At 52.7% G+C, this 5,933-nt stretch overlaps 2 long non-coding RNA genes across 3 annotated transcripts; one reads left to right on the top strand and one right to left on the bottom strand.

The window, feature by feature from the left end:
- Positions 1–494: 494 nt before the first annotated feature.
- On the bottom strand, positions 495–2,964 carry LOC116653926. 2 transcript variants are annotated; one of them, XR_004308582.1, is made up of 3 exons: positions 2,787–2,964; positions 2,425–2,525; positions 707–2,339 (listed from the first exon to the last, which is right to left on the bottom strand). It is a non-coding gene; the product is annotated as an uncharacterized LOC116653926 (long non-coding RNA). The 2 variants fall into 2 exon arrangements; XR_004308581.1 differs by lacking the exons at positions 707–2,339; positions 2,425–2,525 and adding an exon at positions 495–700.
- A 33-nt stretch (positions 2,965–2,997) lies between these two features.
- LOC107318885 lies at positions 2,998–4,611 on the top strand. The gene is made up of 2 exons (XR_001557574.2): positions 2,998–3,265; positions 4,341–4,611. It is a non-coding gene; the product is annotated as an uncharacterized LOC107318885 (long non-coding RNA).
- Positions 4,612–5,933: the final 1,322 nt, after the last annotated feature.

Here is a 5,933-nt window from a genome sequence, read left to right as displayed (position 1 = left end):
TGCCTGCTGCTTCCCATGGCATCAGTGCACACCATTTCCTCAGAGGTAAATTACAGAGCATTTAGAGCAGGGGGAGGATGCTCTGAGGTGGGCAGCAGGGCACAGCTGGGCACGGGATGAAGGCAGGGGGAGGGAATGTTGGACTGAGGGACAGGGCGAGGGGTTGGCAGGGTGGGCTCAGGGTGGCACAGTGGGCATCATAGACAGCTGGGTGGCACAGGGGGATGGTGGGGTGGGCACATGGGGGTGGCAGGGTGGGCACAGGGTGTCCGTGCTCTGTGGCTGTGGAGATGCATTTGCTTCCCTCCAACCCTTCTTGCAGCAAGGAAGCCATTGCTATGGGGGTCTTGGCACGGCCCAGGGGGGCTGCAGGGGCTGCTGTGACATTGGAAATGCCCTGGAGGCGGCGGGTGGATGAAAGGAGGAGGTGAAGGAGCCGGCTTTTCTTGGCACAATTAATCATTTATTAGCTAATCAAGAACACTCACAGGAGATGAGGAGAGAGCAGCTCGCCTTTAATAAGAATTAGTTAGGTGACTTTTTCCCCTACACTCTGATTTCCCAGGGAAGTGGTGCTGCAGAAGCCTTTTATTAAAGCCCAGGCTGCCTGAATCACGTTGGGTGCAAATCTCCATTTCCTCAGCACAGAGTCAGGTTTCAACCTTTTGCAGCTTGAAAATTTGAGCAGCGCTCTGGCAAACTAAATAAAAATAAGACAAAATATATTACATTTTAAAATCTTGTGACATTTTGGAGACTGACTCATGTTTTCTGAATGTTTGGAAGCGGCACCGCTGCAATCAATTTTGCTGCTCCTTGGATGATTGCTTTCAGAGAGGTTTTAATTCTACTATAAATACTTCAGCTGTACACAGCGGCCTCGGTCAGATATGCAATAATACCCAGTTCTGCATTTCAGGTAAGGCTTTAAACTAAATTAAATCTCCTCAGTATAGCTAATCAGAGATTAGCTTTGACCACAGTTTGTTAGCCCAGGCCAATCCCATTCAAATCCTCTGGCAGCCCCAATATCAGCAGTGCTTTGTCCTGCGCTTATGATGTGAACTCCCTTCCCCAGGGTGAGCAGAGGAGCTTTTCTCCTTCTGCTTTTAGCTCTTTCTCTACCCGGAGCAAAGCATTTGCCTGGTGCCACATGGTCCCATCCCACTGGCTCCAGCCTTTGTCCAGCCCCAACAGCCAGTGATGATCCATGCTGGGAGAGGGAAGAGGTGATGAAAATGCAGCTCAGCTGTAACAGACCCACAGTGACACCACATCCAGCTGCTTTAGGTCGACCTTCATCATTGTGCTTTGCTCCTTTCTGGCTCGTGAAGCATATTTTAAAGTAACGGTGGCCCTGGTGCTGCCTGCAGCACTGGGAGCTGGATGTGTGCATGGATGTGCATGCAGCAGCACAGCTCGTTCTGCTGAGCTGCAGAGGACACCAAATACCATAGGGACACTTTGCCCCGAGCCCTGCCCTTCTGCACCCCACGCTGCCTCCCTGTACGACTTGTGCCAGCCCCGTCTTCTGGGTAGAATGTTCTCCATTGCTGTTGTTCTCCTGTATTATTTATAGCCCGGTAAGTGTCTGAGATCACAAGCACTGATATTGAGCTTACTTAGCTACCCAGCAGTACTCTTGTTTGAAACAATATAGTTTGACTGTTGCTATCGATTTCAGAGGGTTGTGCGATGGGTAAGAGTTCCTTGGAGCCAACTGGTATATTAAGCAATCATTTCTATAGCAGATGACATAACACCCCCGGCATCGGTTTGCCCTAATGGGCCTGGTATTACTCATGTGCTAATTGATTGGGCACGGAGAGAGGAAAAGCTAAATTCACTTGCGAGGTGATTTTTATGGCCAGGCTCATAACAGAGGTAATTTGCTGAAAACACTCAGTCCCTCTCCAGTTCTGTAGCGCAATCTGTGCTCCCGCACTGCATCTCTGTGCTGAGCTCCAATCAGAGAGCTGGGCTCCGCTTGGGGCATCCGAGGTAAAGTCCCCGAGGAGTCGGCATGATGGAGCTTTTCTCTCTGCTTTGCATCGTGCTGGGGAATGCTGAGCAGCTCGGAGAGGCTCTGTGCATGGGAGCTGGAGCGTGACGCTGGGTTCAGCCTTGGCTCGGAGTCTCATCCTTTGGATCCGCAGCTCTGCCCAGTGCTGAGCTGGGATGGGGATGAGCAGCCCCGCAGCACAGCCCCAGGCCTGTCCCCACCCCACCCTGCCCAGCTCGGGCTCATTGGCAGCACCGCTGTGCCAAATGCTTCTGGGTATTGGGAGGAATTTCCTAACAGATGAGGGCAGAAGCCTTTGAAGTCTTCTGTTGCCTGCCTGCAAAATCAAGCCTGGAGGTCAGAGCAGCTCAGAATATCAGTAGATCTTGGAAAAAATGCCAGACTGGTGCTCGTTATCTCACCGAAGACTGATGGATTCCTAAAGCCGACAAGGTGAGCTCTTGTTGGTGTATCAGCACGTAACATCGAGCTAACCTGAGAGGCCTGGGGTTTCTTTCCGGAGCTGGAAGGAAGCCAGACAGCCCTGAGAGCAGCACAGACAGAACTCCCCCAAAGGCCCCTTTGGGCAGCTGTATCACTGGACTGGATCTGACATAGCACAACATTTTGGGCAGTGCTTTGGTTGTGAGTGAGGTGGGAGAGAAATGCTGAGGTGGCCGCATCCATCGTGGCACTGCCCTCGTTTTTCTCACTCCTGCTGCCACCAGGCTCCACGCAGAGCAAAAACATCGACCACCACGACCACGGTGTGCATCACACTGACCTACCACCCTCCTCTGCTTGCTCAGAGATGCGGTGGGTGCCCCATCCCTGCACACAGGGTCAGGCTGGATGGGCTCCAAGCACCTGCTGGAGCCGTAGGCGCCTCATTTCATCACAGGGGAGTGGGACCAGGTGGTCTTTAAAGGCCCCTCCCACCCCGAGCCGTTCTGTGACGCTACAAAAGCGGATTTCCCATACAGGACCACAGACTTCGTGCCGCTGACGGCGCCCTCCTCCCATAGCGCTGCGGGGTGGGATCGGGCAGGGGGCGGCGCAGGAGGGCAGAGCGCAGTGCTGGGGGTCCGCTCTGCTCCATTTCCCCGCAGCCCCAGTCACCGCTGTGACGAATGGAGAGCAAAAAACTCTTGTACTAAGAGCAGAGGGATCGGCCAGCACCGCTGCACGGTGCCGAATTGCTACAGCTCGGCACAGGGGTTGCGTTCAGTGAACTCTGAAGCTTCTGCGCTCCCTATTCTGCAGGTGAGAAACCTCACGGTGTGTTTGCTGGGGAATGCTCTCCCTTCTTGTGCTGATTTACAGTGGCTGTATCGCAATCATTGCTGGCCTGGTATTGCTGGGCATGATGGAAAGCCATCCCCTGCACCAAGCCCTTGCCTTGTGCTCTGTGCTGCCTCCTTATTGTTGTCTCACCCAACCCCTGGTGTCCTCTGGCAGCAATGAAGGGCTCCTGGGGATGGGGACGCTTCACTCAGCCACTGTTGCATGGACTTGGAGTGGTGGGGCTGGCTCAGCACATCCCTACCCACGGATGGTGCTTTGGTGAATGCTGTAGGGAGGGATGCCGGGCTGGAATGGTGCAGGAGAGTGTGGCATCCCAGCTCCTCTTTGGGGTCTGCACCTCCTGACCAAGGACTGTCCATCTGCTCCACTCGAACCTTTTTTCTGTGCTGAATGTTTGCTCGTTTTCCTGCTTGAGGTGGTGCTCGATGCCCCTCCAAGCTCTGAGCGCTGCTGGCAGAGGCTCCTGCTGTGGGAGCAGCACTTTGCTGCTGATGGCTTCAATTAATGCTTTTAAAAAAACAATGCTGTGTTTATGAGCTCTTTTATTATTTAAATGTGTTATTTTAGTGAAGGTGGATTCAAAGCGAGCAGCTTTTGCTGCCGCAGGCTGTATCTCCCTTACACAGACGAGGTGATGCACCGGGATGCTGCGTGGCTCCTGCTCAGCAATTATCTGTGTTTGAACAGAGGGAAAACGAACACGGGGCAGGAGAGGAGCCGTCCTGCAGTGCGTCACAGCTGGGTGCTGCATGTGCAGTGGAACATGGTTTTGGTTGGAGCTGCTTGGAGCCAAAGGTTCATCTGTCAGCAGACCCTTAGCAAAGCTCTGCTGCCTGCCATAGTGGAGATGGGGCCTTGGAGAGCCGTGCTGGATGGCTACAAGTGGTTGGAGCACACAGTGCAGTGCTGCTGGGCCTGCTCCTGTGCTGGGAGATGTGCACAGGACGCAGATCCCTTTGGAACGAGGAGCTCTTTGCAGAGCTGCTGTGCACATGCCGTGTTCCTGACCCAGATTTTTTGCTCTTTTTCACAGCTGAGCGCTCCATCTGCAGGAGATTGTTTCTTGACATGAAAAATTTACTTTTTAATGGGCCAAACTGCTGCACTCTCTAAGCTGGATCCAAAATAACCTCTTAGCACATCGCTCTGAAGGGATCTCCAGCCACCGACCATAAAACTGAAGCGCTGCTCGTACTAAAAACCCATTTACAAGCCATTCCCTCCTTGTCCTTTTGCTTTCACGCCATGGTTCTAAAGCTCTGGCGCTCACTTCTGGAAAAGGAAAATGATCTTTTGGAACTGAACAACTCACAGCTTATGTTTTATCTGCATTATTTTCCTCCCTGTTATCCAAGGGGGCTGTGGATGCCCCATCCCTGTAGGCATTCAAGGCCAGGCTGGATGTGGCTCTGGGCAGCCTGGGCTGCTGGTTGGTGACCTGCACACAGCAGGGGGTTGGAGCTGGGTGAGCACTGTGGGCCTTTGCAACCCAGGCCATTCTATGATGCTATGAAATGGCACTGGGGTGGCACTGGAGCTGGAGGAGAGGACTGAGAGCTCAGTGCTGCCCGGGGATGCTGGGAAGTGCCTCATCCCTCACTTAATTTTCATTATATTTTTTTTGTTTCAGTCTCTTAATTGTGAAACATTCAGCCTTTTGTGTGCATAACGATGGGGCAAAAGATAGTGATAAAATAGTTTAAATTAATAAGATTATTAAGTAACCTCTGCTGCTGGTAATTCCTCACTCCAGCGGGTGCACGGCGCGCTGTAATTAGTTTTCTGCTTCGTTGGAGCAGGTTTCAAGGAGCGGGGAGGATTTTGGGGAGAGGATGCTGTCAGGCTGAGCTTGTGGTGGAGCAGATTTGTGACAGCTGGGGATGGGAGTGTGCTGTGCCAGGGCTGTGCCTGCATCCCAGGGCTGGTGGCACACCAGGGCTCCTGGTGTGAGGTTTGTGCTTCTACCCACAGCTGCCCTGCTTGGCAGATCCCTGCTCTGGGTTTCTGTTGGTGGATGAGCAAATGTTGCTGCAATAGGAGCAGAGGAGGTGATGCACTGGGAGAGGGGAGCCCTCAGTTTGTTACTCTGGCTAATAATGGATCAGTGCCTTCAGCCTGCGTTGGCAGTGGTAACGGGTGGCCTCACAGGTAAATAATCTCATCCGAGTCACAAAGTGATGGGAAAATTGGAAATGAGGAGAGTAAAAAAATCTACTCTCTGTTCTGAAATATCAACCAGTATTATGCAGGTGGGGCTCTGCTTCTGACCTCCCATCACTTCCAACAGTGTCATACCCACAGAGTTCTGGGTGCCCACACCCTGGGCTATGGGTGGCCCTGTGCCCCTGCCCATGGCTGCAGGCCCTGCATGCTGAGCTGTGCACACTGTGCTGCTGCCTGCACATCACCCGGCTGCTAATTCTGCAGTGTCAGTTGTTTGGCGGCTCGTTTTGGTTCGCTAAATGCAGACATCTGTGACTGTGATGCAGAAAGCCTCCCTCTTCCCTATGTCAACAGTTTTATTTTTAAACCCATACGCAAAGTGAGAGGTGCATCCCTTATCTCGGGTACGGCGGCCGCATATGTAACACCATCATATAATTAACAGTCAAGATCATTTACATTG

Source organism: Coturnix japonica, chromosome 10 (genome assembly GCF_001577835.2).
Source record: "Coturnix japonica isolate 7356 chromosome 10, Coturnix japonica 2.1, whole genome shotgun sequence".
Classification (NCBI taxonomy): domain Eukaryota; kingdom Metazoa; phylum Chordata; class Aves; order Galliformes; family Phasianidae; genus Coturnix; species Coturnix japonica.
The sequence above is the reverse complement of the archived record's forward strand: the minus strand, read 5'-3'. Positions and strand labels throughout refer to the sequence as shown.